This window comes from Lagopus muta, chromosome 4 (assembly GCF_023343835.1).
Source record: "Lagopus muta isolate bLagMut1 chromosome 4, bLagMut1 primary, whole genome shotgun sequence".
Lineage (NCBI taxonomy): Eukaryota > Metazoa > Chordata > Aves > Galliformes > Phasianidae > Lagopus > Lagopus muta.
In genome coordinates this window covers 52,831,868-52,852,640 of record NC_064436.1, presented here as the reverse complement: position 1 = coordinate 52,852,640, position 20,773 = coordinate 52,831,868, and the positions used below count along the sequence as shown (strand labels likewise).

The window sequence follows — 20,773 nt, the reverse complement described above, 5'->3', positions numbered from 1 at the left end:
CCTTACAAAAATAGAAATGAAATACTGACATAGCCTGGAGGGATATATTCTCTAGAATGGACATTGGAAATGGGCATTGATTCTTTGAAACTTTAACTTACTCTTAATTTCAACCCTCTTATTAGAACCAGTAAATATAATTGTAGACACAGAATCCCTAAATGCATTGTCCTATGAAATATTTTGTCAACAGGTCTAAACATTCTTGAACCATACTTGGTCATATATGAAAAACATCTTGTTGCAATTGAGACAGTCCATTCTCTGTATTCATTCTGTGGACATAGAGAATACTCTAAAATATCTGAAGTTTGCTATCTACTTTTTCTCTGTATTTTCGAGGTTAATTTAAGCTGGGTGGTTTTTTTTTTCTTTTTTTCTTTTTTTTTTTCTTGCTTATTTTTCCTTTGTAAGAAATATTCAAAGCCTCCAAATACTTTTGTTAGCATATGCTGGCTTCCAGTTTTGTCTATGTATTTCTTATAGTTTAGTGGCAAAAAACAACAACAACAACAACAAAAAAAAAAAAAAAAAAAAAAACCAGCATTCTAACTGAAATCTCACAGTGCCAAGTAGAGCAGAATAATTGCCATCTGTGTCTTACATTTTACACCTCTATCAAATCCAGCAAAAATGACTTGTGGAGTCACCCATACAGGTGACTCACATTCTAAGAGTAATTTTCAACAGTATGTAGAACCTTTTTCAGTACAGTTGCCAAGAAAAATATTTATCCCTTTCTGTCAGCTCATATGATTTTTCTCCTAAAGTATGCTAACAGTTTTACTATTATCCTAATTTTATTTCATCTTATTGATTTCTTAAATTTATATGGAATATTCCAAATTCTATTTCTTTTGCATAATTTGAGAGATAAAGAAAGGACATTAAATACATGCATTTTAATTGGATTAAATCTTATTAAAAGTCACATTAATATTATTAAGAAAAATATTACAAGCTTAGACTGTAAAAACAACAAGATTGATGTTAAATGCTGTATCACTAACTTTCTTCAAGGATTCTGACGGAAATCCCTAATGATTTATGTGCAAAATCATAGTCCTTTTAGCTTACACTTGCTGACTACACTCAAAAAGAGACTATTTTCATAATCCCAGCTTCACAAACTCTTTGAAGATTTGCAAATTTTTGCAAGATTGTACAATCCATTGCATTTATTCCATCTTTTGACAACACACTGTGCTGGTTGTCACTGCAAGCATCTCTTTTCTCGCTATTCTTATTTAATTATTACTTGTAACCCTAAAAGTCTTTTTGTTTCAGGGTAGATTCTTCTTCACATAGTGAGCCTCCTGTTCACTCTTCTGTTTGGTCAGAATCTGACCTTTCTGTGTCATGGATGCCTTCCTATTCACGTCTTCCCCATTCTCTTTTGTAGGCTTTCATCCCAAATTTCCCTAGCAACCTAGTATCAGCCATTAGGTCCAGTGTTGTAAGATCTACTCATATATCTTTCTCCAGTTATCTACAAGATGTTTCATAGATTTTTATTACTTCCTTTGAACTACTTAAGCATGCCTTTGTGTTATACTTATTTTGGAGTGAGGTTACTTTTCCTTGAGTTCTGTCCTCTGCTTTTGTCTCTGTCCTCATCTGTGTAAGCTACCTGAAAATAAACAGAAAGATGATGTTGCAGAAGGAATCAGTCTCAAAGGATGTACAGACATGTCTTTCATGTTATTGATATTTCCAAGAAGAGAATGAAACAACACTAAAGATTGTTTCATTTGTCTTTCACATTTTTACAAATTTAGTCCCAGAGAGCTCCATTATTTTACATCACCCTTTCACACCTGATAGTGTATCTCAAATAAATCTTTTTTCTTCCTGGCTGCACATAGTGCAGAAAATAGTCACTATGTAAAATGCTAGTTGACAAAGAATTTTACTGAGTGCATTTTACCCAAAGAGAGTTAGTATGAGATATTTATTAGTTAACAAGTTAACATGAGATTCTTTAAGATGAATTTTAAATAGATATATATTTATTTTTATACTGCCTAATAATTTGCTTATACTTACTCCTATATCTTTATTCATATAGCTGAAACTATAGATCCATTGTAACTTCATCACCTACTTTTTAAGCAATTGCTCACATAGTATTTTGATTATTTGATAATAACATAGCACAGGGCATAATGTGTTTGACTAAATGATCGTTTTGAGGGTTTTTGTTTGTTTGTTTTGTTTTATATTGATGTGACGTTTTATTACAGTATAATACTTTAACTAATAGCTCCTGTTTGGGATATACTCTACAGATATTATTTTTTTCAGTAGTTTATAAATAGATATAGAATCACATTCATTTGAACATGCAGACTTTCAGAACTGGCACGAGCACCAGCTGAGTAATCTACATGCCACACCAGCTCTTTAATTAACTTTAATAAAACCCAACATAAATTGCTTTCCCCTGTACATAAACACATGAGAAAATGAAAGTGAGAGCTTTAGAATGGAGATATTAGATAGTTGTACTGACAGTAGAATCCTTTAAAGTACAGAAAAAGAAGTCTGATCCTCTATCCATCTGGTTTTGGAATAGAAGCACAAGTAGATATTCAAAACTATTTCTTTGTACTGCATGGAGCAAAACTAGACACCTTGCATGCTACTTCATTCATCTTCTCTGCTGAGATCCCACAGCTTTTTCTCAAGAGCCAGTTTAAAGGTATGTAGAGGAACTGGTTCTGTTTTTGGAACAAAAGAGGATTTCTATTGCAGAAATCTCAGCTGTTTTTCATAGTAAAACTGGAGATCTTGAATCATAGAAGGTTACAATACACAAGAGTGCCATTGCTGCTGCTGTTATAATATCATGACAGACCAAATTATTTTTGAGTTAAACTAAGGTCTTGAGTTAAGACAGGAATGTCCTGATTTGTGCAGCAGGGGTCTGCTTCTTGACCGTATCTTGTCTCTCATCAGACAAAATGAATAGAAGACTCCACATTGTTAGGAGAAAATAGTGTCTTCCTTTCCAGTTCTCTTGGTTTTAAATAGCAATATCTAATACATTTTCTGCTCAGCTTTGTTGGTGGTGCTTTTTACCCATGTACTTAAAGGATTTCTCCTACTTTTATGTTAAAAATATACTTATGAATGCATTGTGTAGATATAAGTCTTTCAAATAAGTAAAGGTATCTTTGAAACCTGATATGGCAGCTCATAAATTGACATTCTCCAAACTGAGTGATATAGTTGTTTTATATCTTCTTTGTTTGAGCTACCTTACTATTTACATAGTCTGATGATGACCTACATAAATGGTACAGACATTATGAAAATCATTTCTCCCCTGGGCATTCAAAAAGAAAACAAACAGCAAGCAATATAAAACTTGTCTTATTTATTTTCTTCCTTTCTTACATAAATTATGATCTTCGGCATCATAGTAATCAAGCTTCTTTTTTTGTTTTATTTTTTCTCACACTGTACCTCTTCCTATATAGCAGATAGAGTCAGTCCTGATCAAAGATCAGACAGCAAAACTCAAATTTGAATTAAAAAAAGACTTATGTTAAAGACTTTCAACTACTGAAATACCAAATCAAAACAGGAGCAAACTATACTTTTATTTTTGTTAAATCTTTATCAGTGACATAAATTATGGGATTGACTACACCCTCAGCAAATTTGCTGATGACACCAAGCTGAGAGGTGCAGTTGGTAAAGCAGAAGGAAAGGACACCATCCAGAGGGACCTTGATAAACTCAAAAGCTGAGCCCTTGTGAACCGTATGAGGTTCAACAAAGCAAAATACAAGGTGTTGCACTTGGGTTGAGATAGTCTCAGATATGTATACAAACTAGGAGAACTTCTTGAGAGCAGCCCTGCTGAGAAGGACATAGTGTTTTAGATTGATGAAAAACCTAACATGAACCAGCAGTGTGTGGTTGCAGCCCAGAAAGCCAATGGTATTCTGGGTACCATCAGAAGAGAGATGGCCAGCAGAGCAGGGGAGGTGATATCCCCTCTGTACTTTTGCCCTTGAGAGCTTGTAGCTGGAGCACCACATCCAGGTCTGGGGCCCCAAACACTGGAAAGATGTGGAACATTTGAAGAAGATCCAGATGAGGGCCACAAGGATGATCCAAGATCTGGAGTACCTCTCCTATGAAGACAAGCTGAAGGAACTGGGCTTGTTCAGTCTGGAAAAGAGAAGGCTGCAGGGGGACCTCATTGTGGCCTTCCAATATTTAAAGGCAGTTTATAAACATGAGGGTAAACAACTTTTTACATGGATAGATAGTGATAGGACAAGGGGGAATGGTTTTAAACAAAAGGGAGATTTAGATTAGAAGTCACTGGGAAATTTTACTGGGAAGGTGGTGAGGTGCTGGAATTGGTTGCCCAAAACGAGGATACTCTGTCCCTGGAGGTTTTCAAGGCCAGGATGGATGGGGGCCCTGAGCAATCTGATCTAGTACTTGATCTAGCAGCTGTCAACACTGCTTGTGGCACAGGGTTAGGATCTTGGAGATCCTTGAGGTCCCTTTCAAGCCAAGCCACTCTATGATTCACATTATGGCCTCCTAAATGCCATTTAAAAATGGTTTTTTGGCCTTCACAGATTTCAATTCATTCACATTTCTAAGCAAAGATTTAACTGAAATACGCCTTTTTCTTTCATTGTATGAGTTCAATACTTTATAAGCTTTTGTTTCTGCTGATTAATTTTTGTAAATCTTGATTTTGATTAAGTTTAGTAAATCATGTTCAAGAAAATAAGTTTTGAGGCATGTAATCAGCTCAAAGTTACCATGACTTCTGATATAACTAAACATTTCTAGGATAAAGGAGACTTCAAGAGCCTGATGCTCATGCATGTGCTTATCATGTAGTTCCATATATCATATCTCACTCTAGAACTTCCACTTCATCAGGCATGTCCAACCTGCAGTCTCATCAGACTGTAATCAGACAAACTGAAGAAACAGGAAAATTTATCTACAGACATTTGAGGAGCAAAACTGCTACTTTCAAATTTTGTTTTTGGCTTTGGCAATAGGTGAAAAAACTGATTCTACAGATACAGCTCCAAGCACCATTTTCATTAGAGGTATTGATAATAAACATAATGTCACTGGAAAAGTGCTTGGTATGGTGCCATTGAAAGACAATACTTAATCTTTAGACTTATATGAAGCAGTAAAAATTATATGAAAGTGATTTTCTTTAATGTTTGTCAACATATCTAATATAGTTACTGGTAATATCTTAGTGATCAGTAAAAGAGAGAAATACAATATGATGCAATTGCCACTGGCTACTCATGTTTGATGAAACAGCACTGTATCATACATAAATAAAATTTATTTGCAAAAGCTTTAAAAAAGGATAACGTCATGCAAATTGTCATCAAAAACAGGAATTTCATCAAGTCCAAAGCATTGGATCATCACCTGGTCTAAGGAGTTCTTTAAAAAATTGTAGATGCTGACTAAAAGGACATAATTTATTTTTCCAAAGGAGGGTGGCGATGTAGGGGTAAAATGCTACAAACACATTAACATTTGTGAAATGAAGTCAAGTTCTTTATGGAATCAAAAGAAAAACTTGTGCCAGAACATGAAGATTAAAAATAGCTCGCAGAGTTAGCATTTTTGATGGATTTGACCACTAATTTGAATGAGTTTAACATGCACCTTCAAGGTGAAAACCAACTTACTTGTGCTATGTTCCAAACAATAACAGTGTTTGAAATAAAACTTGAGTTGCAGCAAGTTCAAGTAATGACAAAAAATTTCGTGCATTTTGATGCATTGGATAAACACAGTGCTGTCAATAGCAAAATCATGCAGAATTGATTTCCATTTTAATAAAGGAATTTGAAAATGTGTTTCAAGATTTCTGAAAAAAATCATCAATTTTTTGTTTTATTTTCGACTCCATTTTAAGCTAACATGAATACTTTACTAGTGAATTTTCAAATAGAATGTATAGAGTTGTAATCAGACATTCAGTTTGAAGAAAAATTTGATCATGTCTCTTTACAAGACACTTGAAAGACCTAGTATATCAGAAAAAAATATCTCTTGCTTCACAGTGATGCCTTATTCACATAATCATTTTTTGGGAGTATGTACATTTGTGAACAATTATTGTCAAGGATAGAACACAGGAAGAGTAATATTTCAAAGATCTCCGATGAACACTCTGAGAACTCATTAAGAGTTTTAACCATTTCCACTGAAACAGACATTTATGCAATAGTTTCACAAAAACTGAGTGAAATATCCCATTAAGTTTTTGTTGCTCTCTGTTTTTATATTTTAATTAAAAGAAAAAAAAACATTAAAAATATGTATTGTTAGTTATATACATTGACTATGTCACATATTCATAATGCAACTCGAGACATCTCATGCTTGTTCAGTGTGGTCTCAGCAAGCCAAAAGATTGGAAACCCATGCATTATGTGATATTTTGCAAAGAACAGTCATGTCAGGATTTTAAGAAATTGAAAAATCTAAAAGAGAGAGAAACTTCATCAGGAAGTATTTATAACGCACACAGAGTTAAAAAAGAAAGATGTCATTGCAGGGGTATAGACCCTTAAGAAAAAAAATTGCTTAAAAACATTATCTTATATTTAATGCTAAGTAGTTTTTCTTTTAATGAATATTATAATCCCTATTAGTGACAATAATAATTATGAAGACACACTTTAACAATATATATAAAGAAGTGAATATGTTCACTTTGCAGAGAAACAGCATGAAAACCTTTTAAATTACACACAAAGCTTAAATTGAGTGCATTATTCATTTTGTGGCCATTTTACAATGAGGCAAATTTCTACACTTGCAGTATTAAGATGATAGCTCTATTAGCATATTCTGAAGAAAAAGTACATGTTACAGGAGGCAAAGCAAATTATCTCATTTTTATCACCTTGAACTAAATTGACCTCAAACTAAAATGAAGTTCCTAGTCATGTTCAGAGGTCAGCTTGGCATGGACTTATGTAAAAATTCCCTTGCAAAGGATTTGTTGCATATTCATGAAAAATTTTAATTTAATTTCTTTACCAAATTTATACATGCTGGTTATGATCTTCAGAGATATGAGACATCTGCATTGGATTCAAGAAGGTTTTTTTTTTTGTCATTTTTTAAGTATTGGTATTGTATATACTTACGCCTTTTTGAACATGTATCAAGTAACTAGAGAAATATGAGGGCTTTTTAAAATTATTATTTATTTTTCTTTGCATCATATCAGTTTATTTGAAATTAGCAGGGGAAAAAAAATAACCACACCCATAGGAATTTCCAGTGTGATACATTTTAATCTTAGCTGGTTGTAGCCATTGCATTTAACAAATAACCATTTATCAAAATGCTACATTCTCTCTAATTTCATGTTTTCAGAACTCTGTTTTTTAAGTACTTCGTTTTCTTCACACTCATTTTTATGACCTTTTCAGGTCATCCTGAACTGCTGATTATATGAAGTAAGCACAAGTTCTGTATACATTCTTAGGTAATACATACTGTACAGAACATCAATCTGCTGTCCTGCTTGTCATCTTTGTATTTACCATGCATGAATGCTTGGTTTGAGCCCATTTTAAAAATGATCGGCATTCTGTTATAAACTGAAATGTTCTGCTGAATTCTAGTACAGATAATGATTTTTTCCTTAAAATATAACTACTTTTTTAAAAAGTACTTTTCTGTGGCAGAATTTTTCCTGGTAGAGATAGTTTGTAAAAAATGGTTTGTATTAAACTGTGCAACTCTAGAGCCAGAGTGGAATTTTTCAAATATAAAATCGAAATATTATATGTTAACTATGATACTTACATAGAACTAATCAAATAAGAATCTGTACCTGAAATGTATTGGTGTTATTTATCTTGTCACAGGTGCTACGAGAAACTGTTTTTAATGAGAATGCTTTTGCAACTTCATGATTAAGAGGAATTAAAATGTTTAAGTGTAGGCAACTTAAGATGAATGCATATGACAGAACGGCCTTCACATCAAAGTTTCTATCTGGAAAAAACATCATGTCTGGATGTAGACATGCACTAAACTCTACCACAAAACATCTACAAAATATCTGCTGAACAAAACAGTATCTGTTGAAGAGTTTTAATGCCCCAACTATGGTTTCAATAAGAATAGAATTACCATCATCCAGCTTGTCTGCAACTTGTTTCAGGATCTTTTGGAGCTACTCTACAGTGTTTTAAAATACTGTAAAATTAAGATTGTGTATTCTTGCTAAGAACTTTGTGTGTGTGTGTGTAATAGTGTATTCCCAAGTTTAATAATTTCTTACTTTCTTTGTAAAAATGCCTGCCTATGAGCTGCAATGTGCTACTAACCACAGATATACATGGTAACTTCGTAATAATTGAACATAACTTTCCATTTTTAAATTACTTACATGATGACAACTGCAGATATGAGTGATCTGATACCAACAGAAGTTATTACCACTGCTCTACTGAGTGTCTAATTGGGTTCAATACCACAGTATAAAATAATATTGCCCTTCACGAATTCTGTTCACATTACTCATGCAGATGTTTTGAGGAAAATACTGTGTCCTTTTTTTCCTGAAGAGATCGTTAGGAGGATCAAATTTTTAAACTGCAGGAAGGAAAGACACCCTATTTTCATACTAGTAAATATAATATTGCACCAGGCTTGAATGAGCAGGCAATAACACTTCAGAAAAAAATTAAATATGGTCATGTTAAAAGCATCCACTGTGTAGAAAAGTGCAATCTACTGAAAGCACAGGCATTCTGATGAACACAATTCAATGTATAGTTTCTGTGTCTTCATTTGTGGGGATAAAATATTCACATTTTAAATTGTCATTTTATTTGGGTACAGGACACACAATTTCACCTGCAGTTTACACATTAATGAAAAGAAACATTCATGCAGCATACATAATTTAAAACACTAACGTATGCAGCATCTGTTCATTGCAGTTAGAATTGTCTCCTGCCCTTCACATGCATATTGCTCCCTTGTTAAAAGCGAGGAATATTGAGATAAATCGATATTTCTTTAAGAAAATGAGCAGGTACCAAAGTTTATTATGTTCTTTATCAATTTCAGAAACGCACCATGAGTTTGTCTTAAAGGCTATATTTTTTACAAGATACAAGAATTCTTTATTTTTTCAGTCCTCTGCATGATATGTGGCACACAACAGCAGCAGCATTCTATAAATAAAACATGGCCATAAATACTTCATAAGGAAGAAACTTCCACATAAGCTTGTGAATACAATAAGAGTTTTCTTATTAAATAAACCACAAATCCTTGTCATTTTACTTCATTATAATATATTTTTGTTTAGTTGTAAATGGGACTCTGCTTGGTTATCTGGTTTCTTTTAAAAAATGAAAACAAAAGATATAAAAAAAAAGGGCTGTAGACAAGATTATACGGTAGAAAATGCCTAATTCCATGCACTTGTTCCACTTTTGCAGTCATTTATGCTTCCATATGTTATGTGAAGAATATCAGTAGACAGACACTCTTCATTTTTTGAGAAAGTGACACATCTATGGCCTATCTATGTTTCAGAACCAAAATCTTAAGAATTGAGGAAGAATCCCATTCCATCTTCAGAGGCATTTTTTTACCTCAGTGTTCCTTTGTTACACTGTTAACTGCATTCAGCTACTCATATTTTAAAGAAAGACTCACCTGGGACATACCTATCTCATGTCAAAACTATATTAGTAACCTATTGCTAAGCATCTACATGCAATCATATTATAATAACTAAAATTTATGGCAACCTTGTATTTTCTTCTTTTCCACATATTTGAATAAAGACTTACGCAGTCATGTTATGCTAAAGACTAACTGGACATTGCTTGGCAAGAAAGGCTTTAACACAAGAAGTACTCGCAATGAATTTTGAAATGGATATATCCCAGGGTGAACTCTAACATCTGCTATACGACTTTTTGATTTAGTTGTACTATTGTCTTTAAAAATGCATAAGTTTCTGTGCAGGTGACAGACTGAGTACTTATTAAGCATAATAGAATAAAAAGAATTTCAGAGTTCATTATTACAATGCTTAGTTATTCAGAAGCTTCATATTGCTCCAGTGTCATCCCACCATCAGTGTTTATAAACTGGACAAATATTATTATGCTTATATTTTTCTATGTTGTTTTCATTAATACTGCCAGCTAGTATGTAGCTGGTTAAAATTTTAGAAGTGCCAAATAAACCACTAAATAAAGTTTCACCATTAAAAATGCATGCTTCATCCTTGCATGAATTTGTTCTAAATTTTATTCTTTTGTAAATTGGGATTCATTAGAAAGTACAGGTAAAATTGGTACAGGTCATAGATTTATAATGTAGAAAAAAAAAACAGGTCAATCATTAAAGGCCAATGTAACAATCAGCACCAGTGAATAAACTGAACTCACTGAAAGCAAGATGAACTGCTGAAGGTTAAATAATAAAAACAGAATAAAGAATAACAATATGAAATGTGAAACTGTGTCAAGGTTAGCAGTAACTGAAGAGCAGTTGGCAGCAATGGACATGAGCTCTCATTGCAACACTCTGACAGAGAGTGTTTGAGAAATACTTTAAAACCTGAACAGGAATATAGTAAATAAAAACAGTAAAGTAGTAACATGTATGTTAATATTAATTATTAAAGCCTCTGTTAATGTTACTGGAACTTTTATTGGAACATTGTGTTCCAGGATTTACAGGGCATATGGAAATCCGGGCAGTGTAGAGGAAAGAAGCTATTCAAACACGAGTTTTGGATTTGTCTTATTTGGAGATATTTGAACTATTAATTTATTAAAAGAAATTAATCACATTTATAGTTCATTCATATTATGGTGCTCTGTAAGTACATCAGATAAAAATGCCGCAGTTTAGAAATTGCAACTAGACACATTTACCAAAAAAAGTATAATTTTTTGGCCCACATAGTTAGCCTCTAGAACAACCCTTGTATGATGGGTTTGGCCTTATTCAAATCTACATATATGACTTTTTATAAGGTAGTATTTAAAGTCTCTGAACTCAAAGCTTAGGGCTCAGTACCACCACAGAAACAGCTAAATGAATTTATATGTCTCAGTGTGCTGCTAATATTTCAGAGTTCAAAATTGTGAAAGCCTAATTTTTTGTACTTTCCTTGTGCTATTATTATTCACTTTTTCTAATGTTACAGATGTAACTCCAAGAATATCTTCTAGCGACCTTCCAGTACCTGAAAGGAGCCTACAGGAAAGCTGGGGAGGGACTTTTTATAAGGGCAGGAAGTGACAGGATGAAGAGAAATGGTTTTAAACTGAAAGAGGGTAGATTTAGGCTAGATATTAGGAAAAAGTTCTGCGAGGGTGGTGAGATGCTGGAACAGGTAGCCCAGTGAGATTGTGGATGCCCCTCCCTGCAAGCATTTAAAGCCAGGCTGAATGGCACTTTGAGCAACCTGATTTAGAGGGAGGTGTCCCTGCCTATAGTAGGGAGGTTGGAAATAGATGATCTTAAAGGTCCCTTCCAACTAAAAACCATTCTATGAGGAATAAACAAGAGAACTTAGAGTACAGACACTTGCAGAGCTATGATTTATCACAATCATGGGGAATTGGTTTGATGGCTTTCATGACTGGAGGGTTGTAGTGAAAGAACACAGGTTCTTTAGGAAAGTCAGGTAGGGTAAATGAAGAGAGGGTGTCACTCCATATGTCAGTGACCAACTGGAGTGCCTGGACCTTCCTGTGGTATGGATGAGGTGCCCAACAAAAGCTTAAGGATCAGGATTAAAGTAGGGCAGGGACAGGCTTGCTACAGGCCTCTCAACCATGGATAAACAACATGGATGAACGCCCCTACATACAAGTAACAGTAGTCTCACATTCACAAGCCCTAGTGCTCATGAAATCTACCATAGGGACAACACAGCATAAGCATTCTAGGAGGTTCCTGGAGCATATTCATAGTTTCCTTATCCAAGTGATAGAGGGGGCAACAAGGAGAGCTGCTGTGCATGATTTCATTCTCACCAACAAAAAAGGGATTGTTGATAACATGAAAATCGAAGGCAACCTTAGCTGCAGTGACAATGAAATTGCCACTGAAGCTTTTCCTTGAAATAAAATAAATTAGTTTTGTATCTCATTATCTTGAGCCACCTACTAATGTTGAATGTCTACTTATGTCTTGCCACACATTTTGTTTGTCTGTGAACAGGTGTTAAGGTAGAAAACACACATATACTGCAGGAATGGGCCAAGCTAATGATCGAAGTTAACTAAGAAAATGTAGTGACTCCACATCAAAATGCAATTTGTAGTAAGCAAGACTGACAGGGATGATCACTGTAGTAATCTGCTGTTGGTACATTATCCCATCCTTCTAACCTACCTAGAAGATAATTTTGATTTAACAGCTTTTTAAAATTATTTCCATGCTGACTACGTCAACATCATTGTATAAATATTTAAGATGCAGGTTTCTTCCTATGTAGCCATATTATACAACTGAAATTAATTCTTCAGGGATTTTCAACTTTCACCTTCTGTGCTCATGTCAAGAGAACTGCCACTGCTGTAGAAAAACCTTCAGCATAACCAGAGAAATTAGTCATAATTCTTAACTAATGCACTTACATGTTTCTACGTCAAATGGAAAGCTCTGAATCTCTTTTCAAATGTTGTGAACTTTGTATTAAGTAGCTAGATAGTTATCTAGACATTGAATGATTTGGATTGGAAGGGACCTCAAAGATCACCTAGTTCCAAAACTTTTCTGGGGAGAGTTTACCCCTCTTTTCCCGGGCCTTATCCAACCTGGCTGTACAATCAATAGATGTAGAAAGGTCAGGCTTAGTGAGATTATTGCAATGGAAAGATAATCAAAATAAATGGAAAAGCTCAACAGTGTTGTAAGCTCAGAGTAAACTCCTCAGGGAGCAATCTCCAGAAAGAGATCCTTCCTCAGTGGTAGTCAGCATATAAATGGGATCTAGGAGAGGTGGAACCAGGCTCCACCCCTTCTGGTAGCACAGGTGAATCGCCTTCACCTGTGCTCCTGTGGCTGACTCACTGCTTGCCTCAGGTGGTCAATCAGAGGTTCAGGCCAGGGTCAATAGTTCCCATACACTGCCATAAAAGCTTCCAGAAATAGGGCATCCACAGCTTCTCTGGTTTGCCTGTTTTAGTCCCTCACCACCCTCTGAATAAAGAATTTCTGCCTAATATCTAACCTAAATCTCCACTCTTAGTTTAAAAAAAATTCCCTCTTATATTAATGCTATCAGATCATCTTAAGAAGTTGGTCTGCCTCCTATCAGTAAGCTCCTTTTAAGTACTGGAAAGCTGCAATGAAGTCTCTTGGGAACTTTCTCTTCTCCAAGCTGAAAAAGCCTGAGTGCCTTTGCCTTTCTTTATAGGAGAGGTGCTCCATCCCTTTCGTCATCTTTGTAGCCCTCCTCTGGACCAACCTCAACAGCTCTGTATCTTTCTTGAATAGGGGATGTCAGGCCTGGATGCGGTAATCCAAATGGTGTCTCATGAGGGCAGAGGGGTCTATCAGCTCCATTCCCCCGCTGACCACCCGTTTTCTGATACTGCCCAGCAGTTCTCTGTAAAGGGTGTTGAATGTAGAAAAATTGTTACCATTTTCTTACCTCCATAACAAATTATGTTATTTCTACTTTATAATGATGTTCTGTAGTTCAGTACTCCCTCCAAAATTAAGTAAATCTACAAAAAAATATATGAACTAGTGATTTGTGTACCTTAATTCTTTGGTGGAATTGTCTCTTTGGATCCTGGCATTCACTGACCAACTACAGGATTTCTTTACATAAGATTTATACCATGTGTTCTGAGTCAATGCCCTTCAAGCTGCTGGCTCACATAATTTCATCAGCACATTAGATTTGTACAGAAGTAGGTAATTATAAAAGATACAACTTATCTTTTAACAGTACATTTATAATGTTATGTTTCCTACTCACATTTAAGCTGACTACAATGACTTTCATTCAGTACGTGGTCTCATCTTACATTATCTTGAAGTTTATTTACTAATAGACTGTTAATAAGGATGATTTTTATGATCTTGCATCCTGCTGGGAAACAAAAATACTTATTTATTTTTATTTATAAAAACAAATATTCCCCCCCCCCCCCCCCTCCAAAATCCAGTAGCGAACTCTAAACTGAGGTAATGTTTGGAGTTAGTATTTGTATAATCAAGATGTTATAATCACAATATATTCAAGAGAATTAGGCAAAGTAAACAACGATCACAAAAGAGAATAAGTGGAAGAGCTTACCCTTCAGCTGAGCTCACCAGAAGACACCAAGAGAGGTGATCTCCAGAAGAGATACTTCCTCTCTGGTAGCCAGCTCTTAAATAGGTGTAGGAGGGGTGCAGCCAGGCTCCACCCCTTTCGGCAGCACAGGTGAATTGCCTTCACCTGTGCTCCTCTGGCTGACTCATGGCTCGCCTCAGGTGATTAATCAGAGGTTCAGGCCGTGATTTAGCAGTTCCCATACAGTATTATATATCAAGAAGAGCAAGATTGGATTATGAAAGTAGTGCTAAATCAATAAAATATTTTTGAACACACTATAGAAAGTTGGTTTAGGAAGGAATACAGATCTATGTAGCTCAGTTAAAGTCATCAGATTTTAATAGTTCTCTCAAGTAAAAACTAAAGTAGAGATACTTACCTAATTTTACTGGTTGCACATATAGCACTGTAATCTCAACAGAGCATATGTAAATTGTTTTAATACTGTACATATCCTTATCTGAGGAAACCTAGCATTCATTTTCCCTGTGTTGCCCCACAGTGAAACCCTCTACTGCAGAGGTGTATAGCTTCTCTTCAACTTGTAACCTTTCTTACTATACCAACAATAATTTAATTATTATTATGCCTGTGAAAGGTGCAGAAGAGAAATTCAGTCCATTACTCATAGCCTTTGTTTAAAAAAGATCTTTCCCTTTAGAAGCAATAGAGTTTGATGCTTAGTTTGGGATTAGCAGTGTATTTTCATGGTAATCATGGCAAATATGTATTTGACTCTCTGAAGGTTGAGCTATGAACTTGAACTGTACTACAGACCTACACAAATACTGCAAATATATAGGTAATGCCACTTGATAGATATCTGGTCAGGGAAATCAAAGGCAATGACATGTGAATGTTAGCTATATAATCCCAATGTACCCTGTAGACTACAAATGCTGAAGGACATGTGATTGAACTCTCTTATGCCAGTCATTTCTTTGTTGACATAGAGTTTTTATTCTGCAGTAAATTCACTGTGACACAGTTTTATACCGAAGGAATGTTATGTTCTCTTTCTTTCTGGAGGAAATCTAAACCCAAAAAAATCATAGAAAAGTCACACCAAACCACTTTTCACATAGAAATTCCTATTCACTCTCATCTGAGATAGTTAAGTTCCAGTATAAATCTATGTACAACTAGCCTCTTAATATGTTTGTACATTATTAACACGAATATTAGTATAGAATGTAATATTCACAGGAATATACACTTTCCCCTTACCAGTGGAAATTGCTATCAAAGGAAGAAGAAAAATTTAAAAGTTCCTGAAATATTGAGAAATAGCCAATAAGGTATAGTAGATGACATTTAGTCCAATAAACATTTCCACATTTCCATGAAAGATAAAAATGGGTTTTAAGAAGGTTCCACTTCTACAATTTAGTAGAAAACCCTACAGAAAAAAGAATTGACTCATTTGATCAAGTGAAATAATCTAGCTTTCACTAGAAAATCTGAAAGACAGAGGGAGCTGGGCTTGTTTAGCTTGGAGAAGATAAGGCTCTGGAAAGACCTCACTGTGGTCTTCAAATATTTGAGGGGAGTGTGTAAACAGATGGGGTACAATTGTTTACTTTGGTAGATAGTGATAGAAAAAGACAGAGTGGTTTTAAACTGAGACGGGAGATTTAGATTTGATATTAGGGGGAAGGTTTTCACACAGAGGGTGGTGACACACTGGAACAGGTTGTCCAAGGAGTTTGTGAATATGCCATCCCTGGAGGCATTCATGGCCAGGCTGGATGTGGTTCTGGGCAGCCCGGTCTGGTGGTTGGTGACCCTGCACATAGGGTCTGACTAGACAAAGTTACTTTGCTAAAGGCTGCCTTGCCCTGTTAAATTTTGTATTGGATAATTGGATGAGATATCTTTCTTGACAATAGAATGAAATGAGCCAAAAATATTAAGTCTTTCACGTCCATATTCAACGTTAGCATAGTAAATTTTGAAAAACTGAAGAGTCTGAATTCCTTGGTAGCAGACCACAAAACAGTGTTAAGCCACTATGATCAAAATTACATGGCTGAGGCAAGATTATCCTCAAATATCAGTACCAGCTAAACTCTTAGGATTCATACCATCTAAACTTTTGAATCAGCTGCATTAAACATAGAAGCCAGTATTCATTGGTGTCAGCATCATAGAGTGATAATGAGCTGTTTCCGACAGCTCATTATGTAAATAATGAAAAAAAATCATATGTAAATAAGAAAAAAATCCACACATTTAAAATAATTAATCTGGAAATTTTTACCTGTTATAAACTAGAAGATTCTTGCTTCTGTAAAGCATATTATTTTTACAGTAAATGCATAGTTTCTTCATATTAAGAAAAATTGTATGTTTTCTACTAAGCAGTTATTCTCTAAACATGTTTAGGTATACCTACTCCTTTAGAGTAAAGTCAAGAATCTTAGTTTATATCCTTGAGGCAAAGCTGACATTTGTCTCAACAATATGACATAAAATATACAGGAAGTCTTCCTAAAAAGCTAAAAATACCTAAGATTTCTCATAGCTTCAATGAGCCTTGTTTGCTTTCACTTATTTTGTCTTAGCCATTTATTTAGGAGTGTCAAATTAGCTTTTAGCTTAAGTAATTGCTAACATTACCTCACATAATACTTAATACTAGCCTAATGAAATTTTGTTGTTGATACTAATCTGCTTATTCTAATTGAAATTGTTCATGTAACACTGAAATTTAAAATGTTGATCTTGCAAACACACAGATACCATGGGTAATATATATGAGCAATTCAGAGCTATTAGTAATGCTTATTGCATTTTTAATTTCAGGCGTGTAAATATTTGCAGGATTTATGCCTAAAAATATTATGCTTTTTTCTCTGTAAAAATGCATGAACATGAATATTCTCTTAGTGAACATGCTCAAGTATTTACAGTAACAAGAATTTTCTATGCTTGGAGCATAAGTACATTTGTTCAATTTAATGTTCATTGTGGTATTTCTATAATACTGTAATGATTGTTTTAGTTTCAACAAGCAGCACTGAGTGTCCTTCCATGATATAAATATGAATTATTGAGATATGCTAACATGTTTTTCTATTTCATGAGTGGGCAGTAGAGACCATAAGTTCACTAAAATATAAATTTTTGCCCTGGACTGAGGGTCTTGCTTCATGGTAGGAAAATCGACACTTCACTGACAAGAAATCAAACTTAGCAATAATAATAATATCTCTTTAAAGAGAACAAATAAACAAACAAACAAGAAATGAACAACAAACAAATCAGTTTTCATGGGAGGGAAATAGCACAGCTGGTCATTTGACTACTTTGTTTTACTGATGGTGTAAAGATACATAACACCCTGAACCAAACATATTCTCTCCATTCTACTGCGTTTTAAACTTACAAAGTACAGATTATACTTCTTGTTGGTCTAAAAAAAGAACAAAGCTAAGCTAAACTGGACTAGAATATAACAGAACAGACAATATTTCACCCCTCCACTTTAGTGTTATCTTGGTAGCAAAAACTGAAGCAATTATGGATGGATCTAAATAGCCTCATCACTACACTAGTATGTTCTAAACTCAGATGCTCTGGAAGTGAAGATAATGATAGTAGAATATTCTTCAATCTCCTTTCATAAGGGGTAGAACAGCATTTAGGGCAAAATTCAGCAACACATAAATACAAGTGGGTTTTTTATGTTTTCATATTTAGCACAGAGAGGCTTATGTCTTGTAAAAAGTTTAACTAATACAAATTCTGTTAAAGTGTTCAGTTTCTATTTCAATTAAAAGTGAAATTCCTGAAGTTATTAGTTCATTTTTAAAATAAAACAGTGCTCAAACACTTTTGGCAAGTTTCCATTGCATGTTCTTCAGTGGAATACTGAAATAATTAAACAGTGGAAAAAACAGCCACCAAAGAACGCAGGTTTCCAAAAGAACTTAAATTGTATCAACGAATATTTTTTCAGAATAGAGATTCAATTAGGCAGTATCACCCTTGTACTGAAATATCCAGAAAAATATTATATTCAGGGCTGTATGTGCAGTCTCCGTAGAGCCATATGGAGATAGATGATCACCTCCCTGCTCTGTTAATACTACCATTTTGCTTTGCAAGCTGGTGTTTAAATTGCTGCCCACGCATAACTCATTTGGGTGTCAGCACCAAATGTGTTTATGCCAACTGTGTTTCAGTTTATTATTCCTCAGAGGTGTCTGGTTACATTTCTCTATAGTGAGATCTTAGGACTGGATTATTTTGTATTACAAAGATTTAAAAAAAAAAAAAAGAGAGAGAATTTCAAATTATAAAATAACAAAGATGAAAAGCCTGGAACATATCTTCATTACAAAAATCTATGAGGAATAATAAAGAAAATGTACCTTTGATAGGTACATGGCAGATTTCATTTTTAATGTGAAATCATCTGAGATATTAGCTATGTATAGATTTATTGTTTTTCAACAAGTTTATAATTGTTTTCACTGAAGCCACTGAATATTAATTGCGAAAGTTGTGAGGTTTTTGTCATACAGCTACTAAACAAGAGAGCTGAGTCTAACAATCTCCATCAACATTTATGATTGTTTCGCACAGTATTCTGTAATTAGGGTTAGTTAAGATTGCTGTCCTCATAACTGCCAGAAGACTATGCCAATACATACTAAAAACATACTGCTCAGACTATGACTTTGACGATCAACTCAGGTAATACCACTGACAATATAACTGTCATCTGTTTCAGTAATCTGCATAAGAGCATCTGATGTTTTATGTAAACATAAGTTACATTCTGTTGTGCTTACTATTCTAATCATAAAATAAGTCTCACATGTCACAACAGATATCACAGGGGAAAAAGGGGAAGGAAAAAATCTAGGTTGAAATAGCAAAAATTAGTTTTCACTTTTAAAATTATTATTGCTTTTAAAAACAATGAACAACAAATTAGTCATATAGGTTAGCTTAAACATGACAAGACCAATAATATTGATTTGTTAAAATATATGTGCAATGATAAAGATAACAGTGACATTTTATTATGCAGAGACCCTCAATCTGAATATAATGATTTAATTTATCACTTCATTACATATGAGGAGAGTTCCATTAAGTACCATGAGAAGTTTGAAGCCAGATCTCAGTTGTTATATATATAATAACTTCTAATATCATTGATGGAGCTACTGTGACATATATTGTTTAAGGATCTGATTTAATACACACAGTTGAAATTTCATCCATGACAGTAAATGTAGATACAATTTACGTTGATAATATGATATTAAAGACACAGGAAATGAGAAGAGAAAGAAGGTTTGAAAAGCTAAAAATAAATCACACAAAACAGAAAGAGAAAGAAAAGTGAATTTTTCTGAAAAATGTCAAATGGATATTTTGGTGTTCCTTTCAGCAGTTGTATGAGGATTAATAAAAGGCTTTATGGCACAAACTCCAGCACTGCAAGGATACATGTCATATTTAGAAAAAACACACAAAATAGCATAAGTCACATAGGAAAATGTTTTGCTGGAGTACTAGATTCTGCTATGGAAAGAAGTGCATCAAGGGCCACCTGAGATGCCCTCAGACATTTCCATGGGGCTGAACCTAGTGTTCTCTGTTATGTAGAGAGATACATTTCACTACATACTTAGTGGGAACTGTCTAGTATTAGGTGGATAGTTGGACTGGATGATCTTGTAGGTCTTTTCCAAACTTGGTGATTCTGTGATTCTAAAGGACATATGTCACCATTCTTCATGCATAAATGGACATCAGTCAGAATGTTCCCAGTAAATTTGAATGGACATAGACTCCTTGTCAGCAAGAAATCTACAAAGAGCCAATGAATCAACACAATGCGTAAATATTGTTTTCAATTAAATTACTTTTATGGAAAAGGTATGTTCTTAAGAATTTCTCATATAAATAGGTGAATAAATGGGGTGAAATTTGGAAATACATACTTGTGGAGAACTTCTGTGGGATATGCAGAGTGACAGAATATGGAGATGTGAAGGAAAGTAATTGAGAAAGATAGATGTTAATGCTGTGCAGCTGAAGTGTTTCACAGGTTGGAAGATTTGGATTAAAAGGAACCATGAGTGGACAAAGAAAATAATCCCCAAAGCACTTCTAAGTGCTCAGTGAAAAGTGACATAGATAGGATGTTAAAATGACTCTGAAGTATTGCTGCTATCACTCTGATGGAATGAAAGAACTGAAACCCTGAATCTGTGTCCCCAGGACAGCATGATACAGTAGCCCTGATGCAATTTGTCTGCAAGAAGTGCTATGAAATTGTTCCTTAAATGCAAAAAGTGAAATTGAGAAGTCAAGAGCCAAAAGCCAGCCATTGAAGAAGTATGCTTTTTTCTTTCATGATAGTGACAGCATGTTTTAACAATCTAATTCAAG

The 20,773-nt window shown here is 34.4% G+C and overlaps 1 long non-coding RNA gene across 1 annotated transcript; it reads right to left on the bottom strand.

Moving 5' to 3' along the window:
• Nucleotides 1-9,190: 9,190 nt before the first annotated feature.
• LOC125692530 (uncharacterized) lies at nt 9,191-14,381 on the bottom strand. Its single transcript, XR_007376737.1, has 3 exons — nt 14,339-14,381; nt 14,018-14,131; nt 9,191-13,639 (listed from the first exon to the last, which is right to left on the bottom strand). It is a non-coding gene; the product is annotated as an uncharacterized LOC125692530 (long non-coding RNA).
• Between the last annotated feature and the right edge of the window lie 6,392 nt (nt 14,382-20,773).